The 14396-nt window shown below is 42.2% G+C and overlaps 1 long non-coding RNA gene across 1 annotated transcript; it reads left to right on the forward strand.

The window, feature by feature from the left end:
- Nucleotides 1-1181: 1181 nt before the first annotated feature.
- Nucleotides 1182-7083, forward strand: LOC132568992 (uncharacterized). The gene is made up of 2 exons (XR_009555233.1): nt 1182-1269; nt 6937-7083. It is a non-coding gene; the product is annotated as an uncharacterized LOC132568992 (long non-coding RNA).
- The last annotated feature ends 7313 nt before the right edge of the window (nt 7084-14396 follow it).

Genomic DNA, 14396 nt, shown 5'->3' on the forward strand with positions numbered 1-14396 from the left:
ACAGATGACCACTCGAAGATCTACAGTCACAGGTAAGCAACCTGTCTTTCTTCCTGTTGGAATTGCCTGAATAGAGTTTTATCTGGTTGATCACCAAGGCATACTTGGGAAAAGGGTGTTCCATATTGTATAAATATGCATATATAAACAGCAGAAAGCTGTCCAGGAAAAATGCTAATCTTTTACTCTGAGTGTAACTGAAGAACTTAAAAACACCTCTATTCGTGTCTGAACTTAAATGTTTTAAGTCAGGGGTGTCAAATATGTGGCCTATGGGCTTCCTTCTCCCTCTCGCTTGCTTCCTTTCATGTCACAGCTTGCTTTGCCAGGATTTTTCAGGAGCTATAGAGCAAAGCCTCTGTTTTCTCCATTGGGTGAGGCTCCTCTCTTGGGGAGGGAAGCAGAGAAGGAAGAGCTTGCTTTGATACTGACCACAGAATTGCAAGAGTGCTAATACTTTAAGCATGTTTTATTTTAGGGGTTTTTTTTAAAAAAAAATCTTTAATTGTCTTTGTCTGTGTCCTTTATAAAGCTTTTATCTCTACCACCTGGCATTACATTTTATGACACACATGGCCTGATCCAACAAAGTCTCATTTAAGTCAGATCCGTCCCTCATACCAAATGAGTTTGACATCCCTGTTTTAAATAATGAGTATTCTGCACTTCTTACGCCACAACTCCTAAGGTGGCTTCCAACAAGTGAAATGTTATGGTACCAAGATTTGCAGAAACTGGCAGCAGGGAAAAGGAAACGGTTAAAAGAACCATACTAGCAAATAGAAAAAAGCAGAAAAAGCCCAAAACAGTTGTAATGTTGCCAAAATGTTAGTAGGCTCACTACCAGGCAAACAAGAATGGAATCTTCAAGTGCAGATACTACAGCAAAGTGCTTTTAGCCGCCCATTTCACTTTAGAGGATGGAGACACACAGAGCAGGTACCTCGGCTGAGGTTATATCTCAGTTGAGGGCAGGCCCATACTGCTATGATGTGCATGAGAAAATTATGAATGAGATCAGAAGGGGTGTTGGGAAACAAGAATGTTGATTTTCTTATACCTCTCCTAAAACCTTGAGGAATTTGGTATTGTTCCTAAGAAGAGAGTGTTCATCCAGTGCATTCCATTATTAGGGTAAACGTTAATTGTGCTGCCATCACCCACCTTCCGTTTGTCAGTAGTATCCTTTCTAGAGCACTGTCTTGAAGCTCTCACCTGCAGCCACATTTGCTCTGAAATAAACTTCCAAGCATCAAGATTTGTGCTGGGGTAAGAGCCAAGTGTCAGTAAAATATCAGGTACTACATAATTAGGAGAGTCATAGGCGCCCAGTTTGTTACATGCGATAATATAGTGCATGCCTGAATTAGTTTTGCACTTCAGGTGTACGGTGAGTTAGTCAGTAGAAATGCTTTATACCCAATTCTTTTGAGGAGTGCAGCATGGCTTATCTTCCCCAGGACTCTCATACAATCAGTTTATGGGGCTGTAGCTGCTTAGCTGTGTTATATATCTTCAGCCCCATCTTATGGTAGCTAGGCTAAAATAAGTACTCCCTCATCCAAACCAATGCTGTATTCATATGGTGTGATAAATTGGTTTGGCCTGATCCCAGACAGTTGTGATGCCCAAATGTAGATGGTCTAACAAAGTGGGGTTCAGAATACGGTTTGTAGCTGAGTTGTGCTCACTGTGGTTTCTGAATTCACAAAGCAGGTTTGGTGAGTTGTCATTTGTGGCTATTTGCAGACATGGCAGTACAAGGAGATGAGGAAAAAGCAAGAAGCAGAAAAATGGAAGGGGGTGAAAGTGCCAAACAAATGCTGAATTGGATTGTTATGTAAATGAGGGTGAGTTGGTGTAAAGCCTTTCTCCTCTCCCTGCGCTTGAATTAGCTTTCAGTCTCTGTGACCTGTACTGGACTCATTCTACACCAAACCCCCACTCCTCATCTACTGTTTCTAGGCAATAGGGTTGTCAGGTCTGGGTAGGGATTTACCGGAAGAGTTTGGGGGTGGAGCCTGAGGAGGGTGGGGAATGAGGTATAATGCCATAGAGACCAACTTCCAAAGTGGCCATTTTCTGCAGGGGAGCTGATCTCTGTCACCTGGAGATTAACTGTAATAGTGGGAGATCCCCAGCCACCACCTGGAGGTTGATGAAAATTAAACAATAACAGCCATGATATACCGTATTTTTTTGCACCATAAGGCGCTCCGGAGGATAGGACGCACCTTCCTCCTGGGGGGGGGCGATCCGCTGCCTCTGCCTCCGATCCGGCGCTTCCCCCGCGCCTGCCTGCCTGGCTCCATCTTCTTCAGGCAAGCTCCGGGATCGCTCCACGTGGCCCCACCGCAAACCCAGCGCTTCGCAAGCGCCGGCTGCGGAGGGGGCAGCGTGCTTCCTCCTTGCCTGTGTGCCTAGCTTCAGCTGTGATGTTTAAAGCAAGCGCTGGGATAGGAGGGCGGAGGGAGCGATCCCAGTGCTTGCTTTAAACATCACAGCTGAAGCTAGGCACACAGGCAAGGAGGAAGCACGCTGCCCCCTCCGCAGCCGGCGCTTGCGAAGCGCTGGGTTTGCGGTGGGGCCACGTGGAGAGATCCCAGCACTTGCCTGAAGAAGATGGAGCCAGGCAGGCAGGCGCGGGGGAAGCGCCAGATCGGAGGAAGAGGTAGCAGATCACCCCCCCCCCCCGAAGGTACGTACCTTCGGACCATAAGACGCACACACACACACCCCACTTTTTTGGGGGGGGGAAAGTGCGTCTTATGGTCCCAAAAATATGGTATTTACAAAAAAAATTCAATGCTTTCAAGTGTTTGATTAATATTAATACTGTTCTGTGAATTCACATTGACATAAATATCACTCGACAGAATTTAACAAGCACAGTCCAATAACATGATACTCTTCTTTGTTGCAGGAGACTGCCTGGTCCTCTTCATGTCAAGTGTCATCCAATGCAATTAAAGTGCAAAAAGCCAAGAAAACATTCTTTGTGTCCCTGTCTTTCTCACTCTTGTATCAAGCAGCATAAGGAGTCACAATTCTGCAGACAGGGTAGTTCAAATGATTGTTTCAATAGGCTTCCTCAGAGCAGAATACATGGAGACTCCACAAAATCTTGTCCTACTCCAGTTCCTTGGATGCATGAATATCCTATGAGAGAGAACATCTTATGCTATTTAAATACAAGAGGAAGAAAGACATAAAGAACATTTTCTTGGCTTTTTTGCACTTTAATTGCATGGGATGACGCTTGAAGTGAAGAGGACTCTTCAATGCTTGTAAGAAGCACAACTTGGGGGTTCATATAGCCTGGGCGTTCCAGTGTGTATTACTCAAGTTCTTTCTGCCCACTCCCAATCACTCCTATATTTCTCTGTGCTTGCTTGCTTGTGTAGAGACCTCCTTGAGAGTCAAAGCCTACTCAAGTGAAGGCCAAGAGAATGGGCATGGCAAGAGGAACGAAAGCAGGAGGAAGGGAGGGCAGAGAGAACTGGCAAGGCAAAAAGAACCCCTCAAGGGCCAGGAAGGTAGTATTCCTGGCCATAAAAGTAGTGATTATTCTCTAATTCTCCCAAACCATGACTCTGTAGTAAGGAAGCAATAGACTTGAGTAGGGAAAGTGAACACAGTGAGGAATAAGTAGACTTCTCAGCTGTAAGTGGACATTTGAAATAAGGACTCTGTTGTTATGAGCAGAGCCTACAATAAAACACAATTTCAGTGGTCCCCCTGCTGTCTGCCTTTTGCAGGATAAGGGTGGAATTCCTGAATGTAGAGGCAGCCCTTGATCTCAAAGGCTTTACCAGGGTGTTACTGAATTCTATGACAATTTTGGCTTGATATAAAATTGCAAGAGGTTTTTAAAAATTATTTTACATTTTGTATAAAAGTTTGCCCTTTTTCCGAAATACGTTAGCTAACTGTGATATAAAGAAAGAATGTGAACAAAGTTTCACTGATACCACTATTACATTTCTAGAGAAAAGGGCAATCCTATAGAAATAAACTAACCTCAATCTTACCTTATAGGCACAGTGGGCAAACTAAACCAATAAATCTCCTTTAACTCATAAAAGTTCTTAATTCGAGACCTAATTCTTACTGAAGTGGTAAACCTATGTCTGGACTATAGTGTTACAGGCAAAGGGGTACATGACTAAGCATTTGATGTATTTTTATCCTGTTTTTCCAAGTAGCGGCCTCCTCATCGCTTTATCATAGTGGCTTCCTCTTTATTTTATCTGCAAAACAATCTGGTTGTGAACAAAAGGCTGAGAGAGCGTGACTCCCATAGGAAGAAATTTCAGAATGTTGGGAGATTCTGTACCAAACATTTTATGACTGGGTGCTTCCTGCAGACCCCAAAGTGGTGTTTCCTGGATTCTTCTGAAGCACCCTCTATTCAAATGAGGTGAAAGGAAGCCAGGCTTTGGCAAGAGGTACGTTTAGGAAAAGAAGCGAACAGGCATTAAGAAATGCACAGGTAAGCCACAATGGCTCCTTGAACACTGCACTGATGCTTACTGTTTAGCAACAGTGCAAGAAGCAGTACTACACTTGGCTCCTTTGAACCAGTGCCCAAGATGAGTGATGGACTGGATGAGAGCAAATAAATTAGATCCAGGGAAGCTGATAGCAGGAGATTTGGTGGACTGGCTAGCTATTTATTTGGGGTTAAATTCTCTCAGAAGAGGCAGTTGCAATCTGGGACTAACTTTTGCTTCTACTCATAAATGGCCAGTTGGCAGAGTGCTCTTTACTAGTTTTGATTGGATTGTTTTGAGGTCAAAGAAAAGTTTTTTATTCCGCTGTGCATTGGGAAGAATGTCCCCAGTTTTTTTCCCCCAGATTTCAGATTTTTCTGCAAACTGGAGGTATTTTTCAGGTTTGTAGAAAGACCTGTTTTGTCTGTTCACAGCTTCAATCACCAGATTTAAATATCCTCATTAAGTATTTAAATATTTGGTCAGCTTTGCTATTAGAATACACAAGTGAAGTCTCGGGGGGGGGGGGGGTCTCTTCCCGTCACTGGAGAATCCTCTTATGTCTCTGTGGTGGTGGTAGACTTGGGTGGGGGGGACTTGATGTGGTATGTAAGCCCAGCATCCTCCTCTGCCACTGCTGTCTACAAGGCATCTTCTTCTACCACAATCTGGGGGTGGAATCCCATATCTGCCCCCCCCCCCAGTGTTAAGTCTGGTGCAGCTCCTGAGCCTCCTGGGCTGCTGGGTCTCCACTGCTGGACCAAGCACAGCTCCCAGGCTGCTGCACTGCCAACAATGGATGCAGTGCAAGAAGCACTGCAACTCTTGGCCTTCTGTGTCTGTAATATCAGGCCCAGCATGGCTCCCATGCTGCCACGCCACTGATGCCAAGCCCAGCGTGGCTCCCAGGCTGTTGCACTGCTGATGCCGGGCTCAGCATGGCTCCTGGGCTGCTGGAGCTAAAAGTGTTCTCTGCACTTGTAGGGAGGACACCTTTTTATTTAGGGCGGGAGATGTTAAACACCTCCATGTATTTTTAATTTTTTTTTTTAGATTTTTCTGCAAACCCAGAGGGTCCCCCAAGTTTGCAGAAAAATCTCTTTAGTGTCTGTGTGGTCCTGATCCGCAGATTTAGATGTCCTCAGATGGGGGTCACACATGGTTGATAGTATATAGATGGTACTCAGAAGTTTACTTCCACTGAATGTGGAGGTTCAGTTTGCTGTTAGCTGCCCTGAGCCTGTTCACAGAGAGGGCAGGATACAAATAGAAATAAATAAATAGTCATCATGAGATACAGCAACCAAAATTGTACACCATATTGCACATGAGGCTGCACCACCTATACAAGGGCATTACAATATTGGCTGTTTTACAGCATGAGGTTTGCTTTTTTAAATCATTGCTGTGCTCTGAGCGGCCATGTTCATTGAATTGGCCACTACACCCCTACCAGTTCAGACATCATCAGCATCTATTTTACATTAGAATTTTCTGCTTTATTGCATATCACCACATCTTCATCAGCACTGAACTGCATTTATTATTATTGTTGCCCACCCTCTGACATCCTTCAGGGACTCTTGACAATCAACTTTGGTTTTCACCATCTTGAACAATTTTTGTATAATTTGTATGCGGAGTCCCCCATCCAAAAACACTGCCACAAGTGGTATCATACCAGTTGAAGGTATATGTCAAAAGGCCCAGCCATGTACTTGTACATGTGACTCAGTGAGGCCAGTTCCGCACTGGATCTTTAATCCTGGTTCAGTCCTGTTCCCAAACTGACATTCTACACTAGAATAATAGAATCATAGAAACCAACTCTACGATTCTGTGATTCTAGTGTAGAAAATCTGTTTGGGGACATGGCTGAACCAGGATTAAAGGTCTAGTGTGGAATTGGCCTGAATGAGTATTTGCATCCTCCATAAGTAGCACAATCCATTGCTTGTGTCTGTGTGCAAGATGGATCTTTTTGTCTCCGTGAAGCAGTTTGAAATGTGGTTATGCATGTGCAGGTGATTATTCCGGATGTGCATGTGTGAACAGCTTGATTGGAGTGAAAATATTGGCCAATATATGCCACAACAGCTTTTTGGGCATCCAGGAAACTTTGCAAGGGTCTCCCTCAAAATCTACCCATTGGCTACTGGACAGCCAAACGCTATCAGCATTTCTCCAAAATGAGGAACTAGGTATTTTGTTTTTTAATAGAATGAAAGCTGAGATTCTCAAGCTGTAATATTCTAAATTGTGTTTTAAGAGCCAGTTTGTGCACTTGTACAGAGAAATCACAGGTGACTGGAATATCCAGCCTTGCCTTTCCCTCTGTGTTTCTCTGTGAACAGAAGGTGGGGGGGGGAGAGAGAGTGGGTGGAGACTCCAGCCTGCAGAACAGCTCCTGCAAATGTAATATGCTGCTCCTCTGTTTTGTCAGTAGCCGGAAAGAACTGAAACAACAGCCACAGCTAAAGCAGAGACTTCCTTATTCAGTTTTAATGGCTGCAAACTACAAACGCTTCCTTATGATCTAAGCTTTATAATTCTGAGAAATAAAAGTAAAAGCAATGACCTGATGAATGCAGATAGTGAACCAAACCGTTATGGTTAATGTATTGTGAATGCTTAGAATACTTTTAGAATTTATCTGTTTTAGGACATGATGTTGAGGCCTTTAAACTAAATGAAGAATCTCCTGCAAGCCTTGTTGAAATATCCATAGTAATATCTTTTCCTCATACAACGTGAGGGGTGGAATGTGGGAAAATCACCTTGCTATACAAGGCTAGTCATGCTTCCGTTCTTTTTTGTTCTACAGCTGTTTAGCAAACTGCCAGATTTTTCTTGCTAAAATCAAGCACCTTTTCCCCACCCCCAGTCTTTTAAAGTTCCATAAGTTTGTTTCACACAATGAGAGAGCACTATTTTAGGGAGCTGGATATTTGCCATGTTTTTAGAACAAATCTCGTTAGAACAGTACAACAGGGCAGCCCCCTCCCCCCGAAATGGTTTTCAAAACACTGAAATTCCAGGACGGGACCCTTCTCATAAAAGCCGAAAAGCAGACAACAGCAGAATGGAAAGACAGTTACTGTTACGATCCTGAAACACGAGTTCCTGTAGCGGCTCAGCTGTCCACAAAGGAGAGCAGTACAAAGTGTGTCGTTGGAGTCAGATGTTTCTACCGCAACAGCCATATGACCAAGCAGTCTCTCAGACAAAAAGCATTTGCTCGAAGGGCAGGCCTCAGCCAAGTTTTCTCGTGTTTCATGCATTCAGAGTGAATTCACAGATGTTGTGAAGAGCAAGTTGCTGCCACCCAGTGTTTGCTGGCCCCCCCAAAATTTAAAAACCTTGAAAAGAAAATAGAAAGGTTATGTTGGGTTACAACTGAGTACTGTTCAGTTAAACACAGGAAAAAATATAATCTTGACTCAGTATGTCAGAGGTGAGCCGTTTTGTAGAAACTAACACAGATCCAGCAGCGCATGAAAGTGCTGTTTCCACAAGGCTCAGCTAACTTTGAATCACTCTGTTTTGTTTTAGGTGGGTAGCTGTGTTGCTCTGAAGCAGCAGAACAAAGTTCAAGTTAGGGTTGCCAAGTCCAATTCAAGAAATATCTGGGGACTTTGGGGGTGGAGTCAGGAGACTTTGGGGGTGGAGTCAGGAGACATTAGGGGTGGAGCCAAGATCAAGGCTGTGACAAGCATCATTGAACTCCAAAGGGAGTTCTGGCCATCACATTTAAAGGGACGGCACACCTTTTCAATTCTTTCCTTCCATAGGAAATAATGAAGGATAGGGGCACCTTCTTTGGGGGCTCATAGAATTGGACCCCCTGGTCCAATCTTCTTGAAACTTGGGGGGTATTTTGGGGAGAGGCACTAGATGCTATACGGAAAATTTGGTGCCTCTATAAAAAAACCAGCCCCCCCAGAGCCCCAGATACCTGCGGATCAATTCTCCATGATTTTCTATGGGAATAAATCTCCGTAGAGAATAATAGAGTTCCCAGCAGACATTTCTCTCCCCTCCCCCTGCTTTCTGACGACCCTGAAGCAGGGGGAGGGTCTCCAAACCGGGGGATCCCCTGCCCCCACCTGGAGATTGGCAACCCTAGTTCAAGTCCCATGGCACCTTTAAGACCAACAAAATTTTATTCAAGGTATAAGCTTTTATATTTGAAGAAGTATATCTGAAGAAGTGTGCATGCACTCAAAAGCGTATACCTTGAATAAAACTTTATTGGTCTTAAAGGTGCCACTGGAACTCAAACTTTGTTCTATTTTCCAAATAATTAACAAGTTTTGAACCAATGAGGATTTTGTGCTATATGTCATACTGTTGTGGGGAGCAAGGCTTGCTTTCCCAGTCACCTGGAATCTGTAGAAACAGTTAAGTACTTGCTAGTCCAAGGAGTTTATTAGGAATATAGAAAGATAAGCAGACTTCAGGCTTAGGTCAAGAGCAGTTTTCTACTTGCATAAGATAAATAAGTACTTTCTGGGTCTGGCTCTCTCCCTTTCTTTTCTTTAACTTTGCCTGTTTAGGATTCTACCCCAAGTATATTTGTTTTTCTTTGTTATTTCGAGCAAAACAGAATTTACACTGAGAAACCTGTCTTTGATTTTTTTTAACTGCTTTGTACTTGATATTTGATAATTTTCAATTTATAACTCTGCCATCAACACAAATATAAGTCAACCATGAAAATACTGATCCATGTACCTAATTCTCAATGTGGCCAAATCTGTGGATGCTTAAATACAGAAATTGGAACCATGAATAGATAAGATGGATCATTCTGTAAACCTGAAAAATGCACCAAGTTTGCAGAAAAATCTGTGTATCAATCTAGATTAAAATGCACCAAAATAATAGAAGCAGTCCCTGTAGCTTTACAAATGAATGCCCTCAGTGGCCATTTTTAGGAATCCACACAATATTGACAGCCTTCAAGTCTTGGTTTTTGTCAGGAAAAGGCAGGGAAGAGGGGGCAGGGCCTCCCAAGGAGCAAACGTCTTTTAATTTCATGGCCACCGTCACCATCTGCAGTGATCTTGGATCCCAGAAATGTGAAGTCTGTCACTACTTCCATGTAATGGGGCGGATGCCATGATCTTAGTTTTTTTGATGTTGAGTTTCAAGCCTACTTTTGTGCTCTCCTCTTTCACCCTCAACAAGAGGTTCTTTAGGTCCTCCTCACTTTCTGCCATTAGAGTAGTGTCATCTGCATATCTGAAGTTGTTGATGTTTTTCCCGGCAATCTTAATTCCAGTTTGTGCTTCATCCAGGCCAGCATTCTGCATGATGTACTCTGCATATAAATTAAATAAGCAGGGTGACAATATACATCCTTGTTGAACTCCATTTCCTATTCTAAACCAATCAGTTGTTCCATATCCTGTTCTGACAGTAGCTTCTTGACCCTTATACAGGTTTCTCAGGAGACATGTGAGGTGGTCTGGTACTCCCATCTCTTTAAGGACTTGCCACAGTTTGTTGTGATTCACACAATCAAAGGCTTTAGCATAGTCAATGAAGTAGAAAAAGACATTTTTCTGATACTCCCATGCTTTCTCCATAATCCAGTGAATGTTGGCAATTTGATCTCTAGTTCCTCTACCTCTCCAAAACCCAGCTTGAATTTCTGGTAGTTCCCGATCTACATACTGCTGAAGCCTAGCTTGTAGGATCTTTAACATGACCTTGCTGGCATGTAAAATGAGTGCAATGATGCGATAGTTTGAACATTCCTTGGCATTACCCTTCTTTGGGATTGGAATATAAACTGATCTTTTCCAATCCTGTGGCCACTGTTGCGTTTTCCAAATTTGTTGACATAATGTGTGCATCACTTTAACAGCATCTTTTAGGACTTTGAATAACTCAACTGGGATATCCTCATCTCCGCTTGCTTTGTTGTTAGTAATGCTTTCTAAAGCCCATTTGACTTCACACTCCAGGATGTCTAGCTCAAGGTCATCGATTTCACTGTCATGGTTGTCCGGAATATTGAGATCCTTCTTGTATAATTCTTCTGTGTATTCTTGCCACCTCTTCCTGATCTCTTCTGCTTCTGTTAGGTGCATTTTTGTCCTTTATCATGGCCATCTTTGCACAAAACATTCCCTTGATTTCTCCAATTTTCTTGAATAGATCTCTTGTCCTTCCCATTCTATTATTTTCCTCTATTGCTTTGCATTGTTCCTTCAGGAAGGCCTCCTTATCTCTCCTTGCTGTTCTCTGGAAGTCTGCATTCAGTTGGGTGAATCTTTCCTTTTCACCTTTGCCTTTTGCTTTCCTTCTTTCCTCAGCTATTTGTAAAGTCTCATCAGTCACTTTGCTTTCTTGCATTTCTTTTTCTTTGGGGTGGTGCTGATTGCTGCCTTCTGTACAATGTCATGAACCTCTGTCCATAGTTCTTCAGGCACTCTATCAACTCTAGTTCCTTAAACCTATTCTTCACCTCCACTGTATATTCATACCCCAAGTTGTACCACATAATTTCTGGAGAATATTGTTTTGTGTGCATATTTTTGCTGCTACATTGGTAAGATGGTGTTTATAGATCAAGGTTCTGTCCATGGAAATGCCAAGTTATGTAGGTGGTATGGTTGTGTGTCAGTCGGGTGTCATCAAGGTAGATGTTCAGTTCACAGTTGGCAAGATTGTTATTGAGATGGAAACAGCAGCATTCTGCTTTTCCTGGATTTGGGATAAACCACCATTTATATTATTATTAATATTATGGTTTTATCTGTTTTATCTGTTTTAAATGTTTATTCCCTTATATGTTTAAATATTGCTTAATTTTATGCTGGATCTATTGTTGGAAGCCGCCCTGAGCCACCCGTGGGAAGGGCAGGATATAAATTCTAAATAAATAAAAAAAATAAAAAAAATTTACAGTAGCAGTCAAACAAAATTTTGGAGTCCCTAGTCAGTATTGCCTCAGTCCTTTCAATTGATTTGTGCCTTACTGCAATCACCATGTCATTGGCATAAGCAAACTTTTTGGGTATTGTCTCAGGAACACCAGAGATGTATAGCTTGAAAAGAACTAGAGCAAAGATCAAGCTCTTGGATAGACCGTTATTCAGTTTCTTCTGCTTGCTGATTGACTCACCCATAATTACTTGGAATGTTATCTTCCCCAGGACTCTCATACAATCAGTTTATGGAATGTTCTATCACTCCACATGTTATTTAGGAGTTGAAATAATGTTCTGCAAGAGAAAACTCATAAAAACTTCTACAGCAGACCATCCCTCCAGACTGTGTTATGAGCAGTAGTCAGATAGACAAAAACTGCTGATGTCTTGACACTTTTGATACCCTCCCTCAATTAAAGTTGTTAAGCTGAAAACTCTACTGAATGTCAATGAGCAACTGGAGCTGCCAAGCTGGAGCCCTAATTTATGTAATTATAGTAGCATGACAGGTTTTTACACTACATTTTTATCTATCTGAGTCTATGGCTTAAAAGCTACAAAAATGTCAGAACAGTTACCTCCAGAATAAGGGAACTGGGACAGAGTTGGTTTTTCTATGGCTATTTAAAACGATGCAGTCATACTGAGAAAGTCCTCTCTCAACAGCTCCCCCATGTCATGTCAGTCAGGGCCCAACTGCGGCACAGTTCTGATGTCACATATCCTTATGTGTGAAAAATTATACTAGATGCGAAGTATGCCACATCAGAATGATTATATTTGTGAGTTCTATGTGTCAGGGATAGGGTTGCCAAGTCCAATTCAAGAAATATCTGGGAACTTTGGGGGTGGAGCCAGGAGACATTGGGGGTGGAGCCATAAACAAAGTTGTGACAGGCACAACTGAACTCCAAAGGAAGTTCTGGCCATCACGTTTAAGGGGACCACATACCTTTTTTCCCTACATTAGAAATAATGAAGGATAGGGGTATATTTTGAGGTTCATAAAATTGGACCCCCTGGTCCAATCTTTTTGAAACTTGGAGAGCATTTTCAGGAGACTCATCAGATACTATGCTGAAAATTTGGTACTTCTATCTAAAAAACATGCCCCTCTAGAGCCCCAGATACCCCGGGGAATAATTCTCCATTATACCCTATGGTCCAGCAGACATTTCCCTTCCTCCCTCCCCCCACCGTTTCTGATGAACCTGAACCTCCAGTGGGCCTACAAACCGAGGCTCCCCTGCCCCCACCTGGGGATTGTCACCTCTACTCATGAGATGCTGAACTTTCAAGTTTTTCACAGTAACACAGGGCAACAAAAGGTTCAAGTTTACCTTCACACTATTCAGGCAACCTCTGCAAGGATTGTGCAACAAACGGAAGGTCTGGGAGAGAGACTTCCGGGATTTGGAGAATGCTGAGCTGACCTGCCTCTCTAAGGGGGGCAGACTGGAGCTTCTGTTCGGGGTAGTAAAGGGCAAATTTTTGCCTTCTGCCTACTTTTCTCAGTGAGAGATTAGTTCAAGATATGCACAGGAAACTTTGAGGTGATTTACCTTAGCTAAAAGGGAGTCCTGGGGGGGGGGGAGCTCCTTTGAGGGATCCCCGGAGAAGAGTTCCATATTCATCATCTGCAGAAGCTTACAGAGTCATTAATTTGACATAAGCTTGACAAGATCCTAATCTTCTTTGAGACTGCTAAACATCTGATGCCGTACAAGACCAGTGTTGATCTGGATAACCTTAGAAAAGGTACTGATTGCTATCTAGCATTCCGGGACTATTTTAAAGCAAACAAAATAATATTAGAAGGTGGGAAAGAGAAAGTTTGAAAGCTTGGAAGAAGAAGAGGAGAAGGGGTGAATTTTGGACTTTGTTAAATTAAGGACAGTGTTAAAAATTGGAAAGGAATTTATTGTTTTGTCTACCTGCGGTCGTGGAGTTAAAGCACCATCGTCAGAGATCTGCAGTTTCTACAGTCAACACATGAAATACATCAAGTATCGTGAGACTTTGTTACCAGTGAGAATGTGACTTGGGGCAAGCAAAGCAGGAAGTAACTATTGAAGAAAAAGTGGACCTACTCTAGGATTGTATTACCATAGAAAAACATCAGTGACCATTACTGGGAGGCTAAATTTTAAAAAAATTAATATCTGAGCCTGGGAAGGTCGGAGGATGGCGAAATTAGGCTCATTTGAAAGGGCAAGTTCTAATCTATCAAACCTGATAGTTGAAATTTAATTTGGCGATATCAATTTTTTTGCTGTTTTTTTTAATGTCAGAGTCATAGGTAACCCGTGCAAGGGCTGCCTCATTGGAGAAGATGCAAGATCAGTTGGAAGCAATGGAAGCTAGAATGATGAAAGGGGTGGAAAAGATGATAAATGCTTGCGAAAAAGAACTTTAAAAAGATATTGAGGACTTTAAAAAAGAAATGGAAGAGCTTAGAAATGAAACAGTGGTGGTGTCAAAAAAAGTGCAGGAGGTAGAAGGGAAAGTTAAACTCCAGGATTCCACCTTAGTCAAAATGCAAGAAAAAATAACAATCCATGACTGTAAATTGATGAAAGGCAATATTTCATTGGATTAAAAAACAAAACTGTAATATAATTTGCTTACAGGAAGTTCATATTAAACAAAAGGGTTATAAATTTTTATGGAATAAACAATTGGGACTGGAATTTTTTTCATTGGCTGAACAGAAGAAAAGTGGTGTGGTTTTTTATATTAAACAAGAATTGGACCCAAAAATAATATTTAAAGATGGAAGATTTGTGGCAGTAGAAGTAATAATAAATGCAAAAAACCCCTTATTATTGAGACTGTATGCACCAAATGGTGCAAAAGATTTTTTTTTAAAAGACATTATAAAACAACTTGTTGAAGTGACATACGGCCAGGTCATGATTATGGGAGACTTTAATGGAACAATTCAGAATACGTTGGACAGATC

Source organism: Heteronotia binoei, chromosome 3 (assembly GCF_032191835.1).
Source record: "Heteronotia binoei isolate CCM8104 ecotype False Entrance Well chromosome 3, APGP_CSIRO_Hbin_v1, whole genome shotgun sequence".
Classification (NCBI taxonomy): Eukaryota; Metazoa; Chordata; class Lepidosauria; order Squamata; family Gekkonidae; genus Heteronotia; species Heteronotia binoei.